We start from the raw sequence: 16,322 nt of genomic DNA, 5'->3' as shown, positions 1-16,322 counted from the left end.
GGCTTGTTCTTTATAGAACAAGAAAAATAGTATTTGTAAAGCAAAAGGCACTTTCTTGAAAGGCCTGTAGGTATTTCATTATGTATCTACTTCTTGTAATGACAAGGGATCAATGGCAATGATGATACTGGAATGTAATTTTATTATGATTTTTGAGCTCCTTTCTGAAATGATAAAATTTTTGAAATATATAGATTATTGATAACCTGTGAAATTAGGAATAAATGATGTACTTGGGCAGAAGTGCTGAAATGTCTTACACAGAGAAGGAAACTGATGGAATTACTGTGCAGATAAGACTGAGATGGAGAACTGTTTTAAATGTAGGTCATGTTTTCATTCCTTTTGATCATATGTTTGGTACAAGAAGAACCATCAAGAGTGTCATAGATACTGGCATAGGACAAATATTATATAGTAGTGTGGAAATATTAAAATGTGAAGTGTGTACCTGTTTTGAAGAAAAAACTAGATTTATTTCTGAAAAGCCTTGAGTAATGTTGAAAATGTAACAACAGTAAAGTTTAATCATAAATAAGAGGAATAAGAGGAATATGGCCTTTTTATTTCAGTGAAATCATGCATTTTTTGGGGTTTTGAAATCTCTTTTCTGTTGAAGAGTAGGACTAAGTCTTTCAGCACACTTTTTCTGCAGGGATCATAGGAATGTTTTATGTAGCTCTACACCATATACTGCTGTAGGAAATTACACAATTGCAGGATGCCTCACCAAAACTAAGTAACATTTTTAGACAACAGAAAAATAGATCTTTAAAAGAATCGCTTCTATTTATGCCTGAAGAGTTGTTTTCTGATGGTGAATCTGGAGTCTTTCGGTGTTTATTCTCCCAAAATTCACATACTCATCTAATTTATTTGATTTCAGTGGCTTTACTACTGACTTACATGAGAGGAGAGTCAAGGAACTGATTTTGTTGTGGAGCAGTGTTCTGTTTCAAATAATTGTAACTTTTAGGCTGGTCTGCCTTTCAAAAAGCAACAAATTATTCTAATTATTGTAGAATTGAAGCTGTCTTTGCGTTCCTGTTTTTGTCATCTTCAATGGTTTAATATTCAATTCTGAGAGTCATCAGTGAACCTTTGTATCATAAATGTTACCATTTGTTGCTATGAATAAATGAAAATTTGTATTTTGTATTCCCATAAGTATCTGTTAGAAAAAACCTTAAGCTTTTAAATCTCAGCTAAATTGCCGCTTGTTAATTGTGGCTCAGGTACTTAACTTTTGAATGAGAGAAGTCAGATTCTTGGTCAACCCAACAAAAATAAAACTAAGGAATTAAGGTTATTCTCTGGTCAACAAGAACTTCGTACTCTCCCCAGTGTTTTTCGTGCCACTTTTTCTTGTTTGAAATCTTTCACCTTTTAACTACATTTCCAGGATAAACTAAGGATGCAGATTAAAAGCTTGTCATTTTCTGTAAACTATATTAATTATACATGGAGAACACATGCATTCAGTGCTTTGAAGAGCTTTTTTCAAGTGTGTAGCTCTGCCAAATGTGTGTGTGTGTGTGTGTGTGAGGTTTAGTCTTATACTCTGCAAAAAGCCAAATGACTAGCTAATATTTAAAAAGGAAATGGTATCACGGTTTAAATATCAGGTGTGAAATATATGATCATGTTAAGAATAGATGCTTATTCCCTGGCATGGTCAGTACAGATTTTAACATTCTGAAATAAATAAATTGTTTACTATGTGACGTTGTGATTCTTAAATTGTCATATTTAAGTACTAGTGAGAAAATTAATACATGCAGGCCAGTTGGTCATTATGTAGTATGTTGCACTCTGGATTACTGCTTTTGAATATGGCCTACATATTTATATAATTTCAGGACTCTTTCTGCTTCCGGAGTAGGCAGATTTTAGGTCATAATTTTTAGTAGTCTGTGGGATTTTTGGAGATCATTGTAATGGTAATTATTGCTGCATACTTCTGTGAGATGGCTTTATTATAATGTATAAGGCAGAATTTGTTGCTAATATTTTTGCCTATTTTCTTTTTAAAAAAAACCCCAAAACCCCAACCCCAAACAAACAACAAAAATCTCCAAACATAAAGAAGTTCAGATGCTTAAAAAGGATGTGAACTAAGCCATGTAATACGGCTGAATTTCCCTGAAGGAGGAGGAAGGTGTCAGTTACGATTAATGTGAACAACATTTATGGCCCTTGAGATGTGACCTCTCGTTACAGTAAATGTGACAGCATGAATTACTTTCAATTACAGTGAACCACATTCAGCTACATTAGTTCTGACACACCTCACTAAGAGACTGCTGCTTCGATAGCTTTAACCGAAGGAAAAAGAGGCAAAACTTTTGAGTGCAAATGTGTATGTCACTTGAGCAAAACCACTGGATTCTGACTACGACGTATTACTGCCTCAGGTTTTACGCATTTCTATTACATCATTTGTTATTTCCACTGGCACTTTCAGGTTTACGCCTTGGGCACTGGAGAATATGAAAACCACCTTTTTAATATGCCATGTATAATAAATGTAAACGCTGATTATTTTTTTTTAAAGATTAGATGATTTATCAGATTTTTTTTTTAATCAGATAGTGACCTGCACCTTTACTTGGAACTATAAGTGGGTTTACTAGCTATCAGCATGTCCTACTTGGTGTGGCATAACTCCCTTTAATGTTTATTAACTCTATCAATTTATTCTTACAAATGAAATATATTGCAACATGGGGTATTTATCACTTGGCAGAAACCGTTTTTATAATGTCACTACTTTTTCCTTCAAGGTTCAATTATCATGCTTCAGTTTCTACCTCTAAGCTTTCATAGAAAATAAAAGATGCCCAGGGCAGAAGTCAACCTTTCACTTTTGCTACAGAGGAGATGCCATGTATTTCACGCTGTGCTAAGTATTCTGTCGAAACATGAGTAAAACAATGCCTTTGGCAAATCATAAGTTAGAAATAGCACTAAGCAAAAGAAATAGCTTTAATTAAAGCATTTTGTTTCTCTTTGAGGACTTGATTTGCAGAGTATTGGGCATTTTTTCTGCAAAGATGAAGATTCTCTTTTCAAATTGAAGGGATTGGTGTTGGGGAATCACATTAGAAAACTTGCCATGTAAAACTGCCACTTAGCAAAAGAGAACAAAAAATGGTGGCTGCTTAGTCCAAAGTGATTCTGAATGAAGGCAGTATAGGGTAAATTACATGTAGTCTTCATCCCATGTTAAGGGCTAATTTTCAAACCTTGTTTTTTCTGGTATTTTCAGCAGCTGTGCAAATTGTGAAAATTGTGCAATATTTGCAAATGTTTCAATAGCTATTTTAAAACCCAATATGCAGTATAAACATATTTCCATATGTCAGCAGATTCCAGGCTATTAAGGTACAAAGATTTGTATTTTAGTTGATATACTTACTAAAACTTAAAAGAAAATAAGAAAATTCTTAGAGCTTTCCTCAAATCACTGAAATAGTGGGAGTCTAATAGAATTTTCAATTTAGCTATTCTGGTTGTGAAGTGTCCTCACTTAGGCAATCAGATTCCCTCGAAGTGATAAAGATTCTTCTTTTTTCCTTTGTGCAACAGTGAATATTTAGGGGCTAATCTGAGTATCTCCATTGTAAGCAGTAAATTTGATACCAGAGAGATAACACAAATGGTTTAGAATAGGTCAAATCAAAACAGGAGTTGGTGGCCCAATCCTGATGTGCTACCCGCATGGACAAAGCGGGAGGGGTTAACAGATAACACCTTAGGTTGGTAACAGTAGGTTTTCTCCTGCATCTGGAGGTGACGCCTGCTATTAATTCAGTAATTTTCTTCATGTATTTAACAAATGGTGGTAGTTCATGCCATCAAACCTCTTGGAAAAGCTTCACAACTAACTCCATGGAATTTATTTTCTGCTGTTCATGCATTTAAGTCCTCACTCATATGTACTAATGGTACCTGACTCATTTTAGTTGCAAGACATAAAATTTGACTTTTTGGCTTTATACGCCACCTGAGAACTCTTCCTCTATCCTCAGCAAAATGGGAAAGTCTGGATGGACTGTCCATGTGGGCCAGGTAGGCTGAGGGTCGTTAGTAGAATTGTCAAGTTGTGTTGTGTATATATGTAAAAGCATAGGAGTGTCAAATATGAATTCTTGAGCACATTTATGTGGAATACATGTGAGATGAAATTAGCCTAGCTTCGGGGGAATTCCTAATGATCACTGTTTCATTTTTACAGGTATTGAAGTACCCAAAAGTTGGAAGAATATAGGGCTGACCATACACAAACATCTTCAGCACCTTTTTTTTAAATTTCTATGCATATAATTGAAGGAGAAAAAACTTTGTTTTTGGCTTTTGGTTTCTGTGAATTGTATCTCATGAAAATAATAGGGGTTTTTTTCTTGCCTACTTGGAATTAGTAGAGGCTCCTATTCTCTTGGGGTAAAAGCCTCATTTTGTCAAAAGGGAACTAGCAACTCTTGTTCCATGTAATTACTTCCAAGAACACCATTTGTAAATATGCTCTAGGGACTATCTCACTGAATAGGTGGGAGAAAGTCACAGAGACTGTGACATTTTACATCAGCTGGAGAGCAGTTTTGTAGGTGGAGAAAAAGCAGATGTTGTTATACTCACTGTCTTACAGTGATGATGGAAGTGAACTTGAAACAGTGACAGAGCGCTTATAAATATATTGTTGTGGACAGGGAGTTCTCTGGAAATCAAAACTGATATCCCAGATAGGGGAATAAATAAAAAAAAGACTTAGATGCAGTTCAGATGGGAATAATAAGAAAATAATCTTCCTGATAAATAGTGTTCTGTGTGGAGAAGTGGAAAATGAAATAAGAAATTCAAAACCTAAATACATCTCCTGGGCTGCCAAATGGTATAGGAATGAAAGGAAGCAAATTATCTTGCATTGTAACTTTGAAATTACAAAGATGCATTTAGGAGCGTTTGGGACTTTAAAGTACTGCTTACTGCCTTTAATATTATGCTGGCTATGTGATTTAAAAAAACCCACATGCATAGTTGTTTGCAGAATCTGGAACTGTAATTGTAGCAGGCACTGGAGGGGCACTAACTAATGTTAGTAACATTCTGAAAGATAGCAGGAGAACTGATTCATCCGTAGAGAAGAAAGAAATTTGGCTTCGGGGCAGGCAGGCTCATATTTTCCTTTCTATCAGAAGTTGAAGATTTTTATCAGTAGGGTTTGATCTGTACATCACAGGAAGTGAACAGAAAATATTTTTTCAACTTTATTCAGTTACTTCTTTTTTGTTTTTACTGTGGCCAGTTTTCCTAATAGCTTAGCATTGACTATTGGCAGTATTCCATGTGTCTGTTTCTATCAAAATTAGTACATATATTGTTACTTTGTTGAATGCTTTTCTGTCGTGGTTAGAATGAAGATAAGAGTAAGGCTTCATGATGGCGCTGTTAGTAGAACCCAGCTAAATGTGTTTTCATTTTTTAATGAATTTCCAGAAGAGTGAACTAGTATTGTACCTGAGCGCAGCTGAAATCAAAACAGGTATGTCGCTGATCTTGTTTGGACTGGGTACAAACTGGTGTTTAGCTGTACTATTTTATTATTTTCCTTAGAGCCTCTTTATATTTACAGGGAGCCATTCCACTGCCTAATATTTCTCCTTGTTGTACTCAGTTTGCAATGCCTGTCCACGCTACTGTCCTTTTACTTTAGGCAGCGAAAGGCTTTCATTGAACAGTCTTATGACAAAAGTACGTTTCTCCTTGCACTGGTATTTTCCCTACAGATCTGTATTTTCTTGATTATGGAACAGCCAGAGCAACCTGGCCCTCAGACGTGTAATGTAAATGTTCTGGTGTTCACTGAGCCTTCTGTTTGAGTTGAAAGAATTCTAGAGGGTCTTCCCTGTCATAGTTATACAAATACCTACTAGGCACACAGAATGGGAATCTGCCTGCATTTTATTGCTGTAGGGAAATACCAATTTCTGCAGCCAATTTAACTTTTGCATATCTGGAATTTACTGAAAGGTACTATTTTATAACAAAGTATTTTATTAGTGGACGAGTTTTGATTCTTTTTATTGATTGAGGCATTACATTTTTATTAGACAGTTCAACATTTGATTCAAAAACAACCACAGGAGAAAAGTACTAGGAAGAGCTTGTTCAGCAAAGTGAGACAACCAAGGGTAAAGTTGTGCTTTAACATTTTCGTGGATATTGCAGACCATTTTCCTGTCATTTCGGGATAAAAGCAATTTTTTTTTTTTTGTTCTTCACATTGTTGTTCTGAACAGTGTCTATAAAGAGTATTCTATCCTGCCCTCTCCTATAGTTGAAAATTTATTGCATTAACATCACTGCTCTTAATGTTTTTATGGTCTATGACTTCTAGTGTTCTGGCAAGTTGTCTGCTCATAAGTAATGCAGTCTTCTAGGCTAAATTTGAGTGTTATCTTTTATAGTGCAGTACTGCATATTACCTACTAACAAATATAAAGTAAATTAATGTGTATCTAAGTAAGTAAGAAACCCTTTCTAGAAGAAAAAAAAATCCAAGGAGATGGTAGAGCATGTAGCATGTCATTACCATAAAGGCATTGTATCTTTCACGGCGAAACACGTTACTTACCAGTCATGCCTTTTCCCCCATATTAGCAGTATCATATCACATCACGTACTGCGTTCAGTACCTTCTGTAGGAAATTCTAGTGATGGTCTGATGTTAGCAAATATTAAACAAGGAACTAAGGAAATACATATTTCTCTGATCAAATTTCTTAACGTCCTTATCCAAATATAAGGAGTTCGCATCCTCTAGTACTCTTTAAAGAACTTGTTGATTACTTTTTTTTTTATAGTACTTTAATTCTGTAGCTGGTCCTGCTACAGAAGACCCAGTCCTGGTCATAGAAGTAGACTGACTGCTCAACAGAAGCAGACGATTTGAAGAAAATGTTCAGTTCTTGATCTTGCTGGTTCACAGGAGACAGAAGACCACAGGTGTAGGACATCACTCTCTGGTTGATAACTGGTCTAGGGTTCTGCCATTTAAAACTTGTGAAGGATGACTGGAAAAATTCCAATAAAGCGATAACCTAACCGTGTCCTCCTTTCATATTCTGAGACTTCAGAGTCAGACCCAGACACATGGTAGGTACAGAGCTTGTTTGTGTGTTTGAGTTTTTGAAAGCTTTATTCGTGAGGATTTCTGTAACTTTCTCCACTGTAGTGTCAATTAATAATAATAATAGAAACCCAAACCCACATAAAAGAACAAAACCCAAATACACCCCCACCCCCACCCACCCACCTCTCCTAAGAAACACTAAGTTATTAAGCCTTACATGATGGAAGTTTCTATCCTGATAAAGGTATTTAGAAAAACAGACTGTCACATTGGGTAGGTTTTTAACAAATCGTTCTGTAGTTTTTAAACTGACAAAGGCAAAAGAGCTGCTGTAGTTATCTATCTGGGAGATTAATGAGTGAAGTTCTGTAATAAAACTATTCCATTGGTTTTACCCAGTTCTTTTGTAGTGAAAATGGAAATTAGATTTGCAATCAAATGGATAAATCTAGGGCAAAAAACACCTACTCAATGAATATGTCATTGTTCTGTTTTCCAGCTGACACCATCAGTGCAGAACATAACACCAAACCAGTCTGTTCTCAATATTGTTTTGTTACTTGTATTTTTTTTTATTTAACAGTAAGTCCTTGGCATTCTTAAAACACTGCACTGGAACAGTATAAAGCTGTGAATTAATAGTTAAGCCAAAAAAAGTTACCTTTTTGGTCTTCTCTCTTCCTTTTCATTTGGGGTGCTCTATTCCTTCAAAGCAACTCGAAAGGTTGCATGAAGTATCTCCTGGAAAATAATCTAGCTGTAGGAACAGACTTCTTTGGAAAACTCACCTACTGAGTAAAAGCTGAGCACAAAGTGACCATTAACTGGTATATGAGAGTGACTCTCTTGTATGTTTCAGAACTGTATTAGTCAAAGAACAAAATAAACAGGTTGGAAAGCGGTGAAGCACTCAGAAAATGGACATGGGAAAAAGCACATAGGCTTCAATCCAGGCTATTGCAGTATCACCTGAGTAGGTTAACTACATTTGCATGACAGGTTTTTTTTTTTTAAGAAATGTGTATATATTATCAATATATATATATTTTTAAACTAGTTAGCAAGAAAATGCATATGTGCTCACAGAAAACGTGGGGAACGCTCACACAGGAGTATTTTTAGAGCAGATTTTTTTTTGTATGTTTCATGCTGAAATGCATTAGAGTTTGATTTAATTGGTGAGATTTTGGTCTGGAATTTTTCTGTGTTAAGAAAAAGTAATTTATTTTGGCTTTTGGAGATTTTTTGATTATTTTTTTTTTTTACCCACCTCGCCCCTGTTTTTTAGTTTATTTTGGAATGTTCTGGGAAGTCTGTATCTAAGAAACACTTGTTGAACACAAAAAGTGGACTTGTTACTAGTCTTGTAACTTGAAAGTTTTCCAAGTTCCAGCATGTATGAAAAGAATTCAATAGAGCATTTAGTGCTATCAGTGCTCCTGTCTTTTCTGCTTGTGAGTTTCTGCATGGTCAGAGGTGGATTTATACAGATTAGAAAATTCTCTTTGTTTATGAATTCTCAGAAATTTGAAGAGGTTCTCTAGGTATCTTGACACTTGGTAACATTCTCACCCCCCAGTTTCTAGCCAAAACCTACTCTCTTCTGTAAATAAGTATATAAATATATATATTATATAAATAAACCTGCTAGCAAGTAACAAGTTGTATTTAACATTAATGTTGGTGTATGACTAGATGCAGGTTTAATTCATCACTTTACACTGACTCTAGTCAACTATTAAGGTAAAATTATGTGACGGTGTGGCAATATACATAAATATTGTCTCTTCTGCTTCCCTTACTTTGCTGACCTTATTTTCCTGAGTATCATCAATTAGAGCAGCAGAAAGACACCCAAAAAATTTGGATTCTATTCCAGTTATATTCTTTATTGCTTATTTGGCCTGCTTTCTGTTGTGCAATTCAGATTCTTTGGCATGTTGTTCTCAGTCTTCAATAGGAGTTGTAGGGATTTAGGATTGAAACTCACATGTTACTACTGCCTATTAGCATTTCTACAACTTGCCTTTCACACCTTGCAAGTATACAGCCATTGCAGAGTGATTGGTTCGTTGTGCCTTTCTTGATAATTTTTCAGTAGGTGGTAAATTGATGGGGGGTCTGTTACAGTTCATTATTTATGAGCAAATTTCCAAAATCATGCCACTTACCTTATTCCTTCAGAACAACATGAAACAGAGTCTGTGCCTGTGTAAGGGTATGTAAGAGAGTGCAAACGGTGTATTTAATAATGTACATAGTGAATTGGATATGTCTGTTGTTTGCACCTAGCTGTTATTCAGCAAAGCTCTGTGTTACCTGTCAGAGAGCGGAGAGAGGTCCATCTAAATGTAGTAGAGAAAAAAAACTAGACAAAGAACTTGGATTTTTCCTATTTAATGTTACGAATGTAGAATATGTATTTAGCATATGTACTAAGCAGAGCATTTACATGAACAAAACCAGCATGGATCCACACCGATCCTGTAACTGGTATGAAAATTTGTCATTGAGATGCAACATTTTCCTGTCAGTACAAATGCTTATTGACAGAAGTGAGGTGTTTCACTGTATCTCCATTATTGTGTTCTTTAGAACGTAGAGTGGAAGATACACGATTAAAATTTGAGAGGCAATCACATTCAAAGATGAAATGCAGGTCTGCAGTGCATTTAGAGGAAAATGATTACAGGAAGTAATGAAAAAAGTAATCAAAGTGTAAAACATGATCTGCTTATCTATCTCTGGCTGCCAGGATCTGTCAGATGAAAGTATAGGCATTACTGCTACCTAAAACTCTCTTTGAAGGTTGAGATACTATTTCAGTGCTCTAAGTTATTCAAATGCTACTTCAGACTACATTGATAAAAAGGGACCTTTAAACACGCTTAATCTTAATTACACTTCAGCGTATAGCTTGCACATCCATTTTGTTCATTTGCTGCGCTCAGTATTTGAGATGTCCTATTGCATATCATTTTCTTGCAAACAGAAATGCCTGCTTGAGATCTAGAGGGTGCAACTGCTACTAATTGGGGCTATACCGAGCTGTGAATTCACAGTTCAAATGAGATTAAAAGATTTTGTGTCCTCTGGAAAGAATAAATATTCTGTGAGTGGGATTTCTTGGTTTGCAGTGGTACTGGGAATGTGAAATCCCTTCAGTTTTATATAAAACTCGTTTAAGAATGTTTATTATGTTGTAGCATCTACTTATTTCTTCTCCTAAATACAGAGTTTGCATTTGGTATTGACTTAAGTATCAGCTTTGCTGTCAGAGGTACCAGTGCTAACTGCCAAAGCATCTGAAGCTGTGATAGTATGATGGTGTCCTATAAAGAGCCTCAGAAGATTGGAGATGTTTCTGGGCCTGATGCCAATTTTCTGCCCAGAGTTACCCCGGATTTTACATGTGAGCCAATGCATTCATTTCAGTTTTATTATTCCAGACTTTTGTAACTAAAGCTGAATTTCTTACAGTTTTTGTGGTAGTTGCACATTCTTGAATTTACAAAAGTTTGAACTGTGACTGCTGGGTAGTATCATGAAGGTTAGGAAATGTATTCTCAAAGCTTCCCAAAGCGGGCTTCTGAATGCATAAAAACATAAGTTAATATGTGAAAGTGGCTTAGCCACATCGATACTTTTTCCACTAAACCTTTCCAGTTCTGAATTTTGGAAAGAACCACTCAGATCTTTGTCTACACTTTTATAGAACTTTTTTTTTTTTAAAGCATATATACCTCGATGGGCTGCCTTTTTGATAGAGTTATTCAGCAGTTACTCTTTAAGGAGGAATGCTACTACTCAACTAGAAACACAGAGGTAATTTAGTCAACAGAAGTGGAGTCCATATGAACAGTTTAATGATTCTTTAAAATCAGGACACAGTCTGTGTCCTTTTCCTTACTGGTTTACTAGTCCTTGGGAATTCTGAGGTCTGTTCAACTCTCGGTACTCAAAGATGTGGGGGTGAGGGTGTTCTGGGAGTGATTTAAGGTCAGGGGACATTGCTGGTCAAACATAAACCGGTCTGATTTACACGGAATGTCATGTGCACTTGAAGTATGGAAACAATATCTGTTGGCCCACGTCTGTATTGAAGTAGTATAAATATGGGTATGGTAATGATACTTTCTAAAGTTGCTGCAGAACTGCTCTGTCAAAAAGCAAAGCTGTACATACAGGAACATCAGTGCGGACATCTGACATAGTCTGGAGCAGCAGTTGTATTCCCTCAGGTGGATCAGGATTGATCAGGAAGGCACAACGTAATTTACTTGGATTCATCAGAACACAAATCCTTAAAACAATGTTTTTCAGAGTCTCCCTCTCTTCTTTGCTGTTATGTATCTAAAGCCATAGTTACCCAATAGTTATCACTGAATTATTGAGTGATAAATAATTCTAATTCTTCTAATAAAGAGGACAGTAATTTCCAAGCCTAATCTAGGAGGTAAATTATTTCATCATCTTTAAAAGCAGAAACAAAGCAAAGCTTTAGTACTGTTTTCTTTTTGCCAGGTATATGGATTTTACATTTGTTTCTTTTTCTATATTGGAAATCTGCTATAACTGGGAATAAATAGGTTTACTTTTTTTTTTTTTTTTTTTTTTTTTAGTATTACTGTGGTGCCGCTCACAAATGATTTTCAGGGTAGTACAGATATATGATGTGAAAATTATATTATATTTTGAAATGCAGAATGCAGTTACTTTTCTGTCTTATATATGCTGCGTTTTCCCAGTGGCAGAATTTGAAAGAATGGCTGTTTGTCAAAAAGATAAATGGTTTTGTATGTTGTCAAGGCATCAGTCACACATTGTATTTAATAGCACATGACTGATTATTAGTCCCCAAGTCACGAATGTCAAAGTGTATGGTGCTGCCTATGTGTAAACTGCAGAAAGTTGATCTGTTTGGTTACTTCACTTAATTTGAGTCACTTTATCTGCTAAGCAGTTTTCACGCTCATACGTTTATGTTACTCTGGATGCAAAAATGTGTTTCTCCAGTTAAGATACAATTCTGATCTCTGATGCCCAGTGAGTAGAAATTAATATGAGAAGGCTTAATTATATAGCATAATAGATTAGTTTTTGCAAATTAATGACTTTTTATTTTGAAACAATTATCTTGTGAGACATCTTAAGTCAAATGCAGAGTTTTGGTGCATCACATTACGACATGTAACAGTATCTTTGCATATTTTTCAGAGACTGAAAACATGAAGATAATAAATGATGACTAATGTACACCATCTGGCTGGGGGGGGAAGATTTCTTCCTGAGCATCAGGGTTTCTGCTAAGCTGATTTACTTAAAATAAGCAAGAAAATGCATTTTTTTCTGAGAAACTGAAGTTCTGATGACTTCACTGAAACTCAGTGGGTTTTGTACTCTATGATCAATACCAAAGTCAGCCTCCCTGGTCTCTACCACAAAGGCAATGTATCTTGTCTGTCCTGTTTTTGCATCATATATTCAGAAAAATATATTTTTCAGCAAAAGATTGCTGAGACTTGAAGATTTGAAGCAATGTTAACGAAAGTGTTAGCCTTGCAGGAATCAGCTGCCTGTAAAGAGAGATGACCCAGCTCTGCATGACATCAAATGAGTGAAAAAACTAGTTAGTCTAATGCAGCCATAGGATTAGATCCTTAGCAACACAGACATATTTTTATGCCTCATATCTTCTTTAGATTTATGGCTGTCAGTCTTTTCTCTGCTACTTTTGTGATGCAATATAGATCTAAATGCAATAATAGATATTAAAAATTATTACATGCAGTTTCTAATTAGCGCGATTTCTGAAGACCTGACATTGTCTTCTTAGTTTCTTTTAATATGGATTTTGTTTTTCAGGCAGTCCCTCAGTCTTATGTATTTCCTTATTTGTGGTTTGGTTGTCTTAATTATTAGTGTTCCTACTTTGATTTTTAATGAAACGAAGTATTCATTTAAAGATTTCAACTAATTTGGACAAAAATAAGATGTGCAGGGGTAGTTTCCCAAACTATAGAGAAAAAGAAAGCAGGTAAATGTGCACATCATAAACTGTTAGAACTGCAGTCTTCAGTCTGTATTTTTAATTTATCACTTGCTGCCTTAGATTTATTTTTAGTCAGCAACCCTACCTCTACAACTCTTCTGATAATACTGAAAATGGCATGATATATTAAACTTTATTTACTCTTGAGTAATGGTTGCTTAAGCTCTGGACATGCTAGGTGATGTATGGCCTACAGATGTGTCTCAGTTGCAGAGGCAAAAATTGATGTACATAGTGACTGGCAAGAAGTTAACAAAGTGCAAGAAGGGACTGCCAGTACCTTCCTGAGGGTGAGCAGGTTGTTAGCTTTGCAGTTTGTGTTAGAACATCTGTTGGCTGCCTACTTGAAAAAAACCAGTCTGTAAAGAAAGCACAGCCTGTACTTTGAATATTGTTAACTACTGGGCCAAATCATTCATCTGGCTTCTGTGGAAGGCACAAGTTTAAAAAATAATAAAAAAAAAGAAATTGAGTGTGTGAGAACATGGAAGTAAAAGAAAGCAAGGAGAGGAGGAAGGGAGGAAAAATGAAACACTGGGGAATAATTGGCCCTTGGTTGTAGCTGTATAGAAATATCTGTGGTGGTGTTCTCAAGGTTTTAAAGAAATCATGGCTCTTGGATAGCCCAGTGGCTATTGTTACAAAGCATCTTTCCCTTGTGCCATTGGCTCTGTTAATAGCATCATCCCTGATTCTATCTTGTATCTATTATGAATATATGTTTCTAGGGGTAAATTCTGGAACCAGGCATGTATATGCTTTACAACAGTGAACAACGATGGAAGGAAACATATTTCCATCCTTCCACGGAAAGTAAGGAAAACAGTGTTACGTAGAATGGAGGAGCTTTTATGTGTTGAATGTGTTGTGGGTGTAGGTAGTTGTACAGGCTCTTAATCTGCTTTTACCTATGGTCATGTAAGAATTATCAGAATAATAGAAATTACAGAGCTGTTAACTGAGAGGCCTCTGGAGGTTACCTAGTCCTTCAGCTCCTAGCAGGACTGTTGCCAAAACTAGATCGGGTCGGCTGTACGTGCCTAACTGCATCTTCAAACCTCCTGCACTGAAGCTGCATGTTCCCATTCTGCACTACCCTGCTGATAGAGTTATTTCTTAACATCCTGTAAACCTCCAAACCTGCAGCTTGTGGCTGTTCCCTCTTATTTTAGCATGTGCTGCTACTTAGCATTTGGCTTCAAAGTCTTTTTAACCCCCCTTCAAGCCGTTGTAGCCTGCTGTTAGACCTTCTCGTAGCCTCCTCTTTGATGGAGAAGAGATCTTGCTGGACAGGAGATGTTCCCTTCACTCGGGTTTACACTTTCTCAACACCCTTTTTGAACTAAGAGACCCTGAGCTGTAGCAGTGTTGCAGCCTCAAAGCTCTGAGTAGAGGTGGATAATAATTTCCCTCTACCTACTCGCCATACTGTTCCTAATACAGCCCAGTATGGGGCTTGTCTGATTGACAACAAGCACAGATTTGATTTGGTGCCCACTGCGGCTTCCATGTCCTTTCTCAGCCCATATCGGTATGGGATTATTTAACCTGAGGTGAAGAACTTAACATTTTTGCTCGCTGAGATTTATGTGGGTTCTGTTGGTCCAGCTGTCAAGCTTTCCTGTGGTCCATCTGTTAAGTGACAAACACTGACCTTAAGCCCACCACTGGGTTTAAAAAAGGAGCTTGTCTTACATTGCATATTATTTTAATAGACTGTTTGCAGTACTCCTTAGGAAATAAGAAGCAGTCCTGATTCCATAAAGAGAAATAAACAGGAACAAGACCAATATTTTAAAAGATGGAAGCTAAGTGATAGGGTGTCAGATTTGAAGTGATTAAAATGTGCAAGGGTGTGTGGCCATTAAGCAAGTTACACTCGTGCTAGGGTTGGTGCCTAGCCCAAGTAACAGGAGAGCATTAGAACATTGTTTGAAGGAGAGCAGTGAACGGCAAAGATGCTGTTTAGGATGGAGTCTGGTAGGTGGATGGGGTGGAATTAAGTTACATATTTGCCTGTAATAACAGGACGCTGAACATGATGACCCAGGAGGTCATCTTGGCCCAGGAGGTCCCATCCAGTTCTGTGTCCTGTGTTCCCTTTACATAAAAGAAGCTGTTGACATTTTGCATATATGAAACTTACCTTCTTTTGTCTTACCTTTTCTTTTACTACTAGGATTTCAGTATATATTTTGCCCATAGCTAATGCCAACCGTAATATTTTTGTCTTCCTTATGTTGTCTTACATTATTTATCTTTCTATATCTAAGCTGCAGACTTGGTTATATGTAGGGAGACAGAAATAGCTGTTATTGTGAAATGTGTACATGGTAGGATTTACTTGAATTTAAGCATTTTTGCAGTATGTTTCTCGGGAATGCTGATAATTTGTATTATTGTAGTCTCTGTGGTGCTCTAACCAAAGAAATCTGGTGGCTTTTGATGCATAAACCATTCACGGTTTTCTTCTGCGAGGCTACTTCACTCTTGTTATCCAGTAATTGTTCCAGTTTATTGATGATAAATGAACAGGTAAGTGGAAGGGACAATTTTGAAAGAAACGTTAGGAAGTATGAGGAGAAGGAGGATGTCCATCGGCTTCACTGGGCCAGAAGATCACATGAAAAATACAACACAGCTGAAGAGAAGCTGTCTTGGCTGAATCTCTGCAGTGTTTATGAAGTGTTCTCAAAGCAGAGGAAAAAGGCAGGAGCATGGGATTGAGCTGAGCAGGAGATGAGATCCAGGAATCCTTGCTTTGTGCTAAAGAAAGCCTTACCTCTCATAGCCATCCGAGGGTGCTGCTTGTTGGGGATGAAGACCTGGAAAGGACCATGTAGTTTACTGATAAGCCTCTACATTTATGAAGTTGCCAGTGTCACATTTATAAATACATTTATCACATCCTATACATAACCAGCCCTAAATGGCCTTTCCACAAGGAAAAGAAACCAAAGCTTCCCAAATTGAAGACTTTGCACATGAGAATGTAAAGAACTTTGTTTAAATTGCAAATGATTATGGTTTGACTTTTATTTGGTTGTACGTGGAAGTGCCAAGCTGTGTAACAAATAGTGAACACATAGTTTTGTGTGTAATGTCTGTGCTATATTTGAGTATGTGGAAGTAGAAGAT

General features: G+C 36.5%; 1 protein-coding gene across 10 annotated transcripts in view; it reads left to right on the top strand.

Moving 5' to 3' along the window:
- The window catches only part of CACNA1D (calcium voltage-gated channel subunit alpha1 D), a 235,534-nt gene that overhangs the window by 89,225 nt on the left and 129,987 nt on the right, over positions 1-16,322 (top strand). The window lies entirely within an intron of this gene.

The sequence above is a fragment of the Falco biarmicus genome, chromosome 4 (assembly GCF_023638135.1).
Source record: "Falco biarmicus isolate bFalBia1 chromosome 4, bFalBia1.pri, whole genome shotgun sequence".
NCBI lineage: Eukaryota > Metazoa > Chordata > Aves > Falconiformes > Falconidae > Falco > Falco biarmicus.
This window is presented reverse-complemented; position numbering and strand designations above follow the sequence as displayed.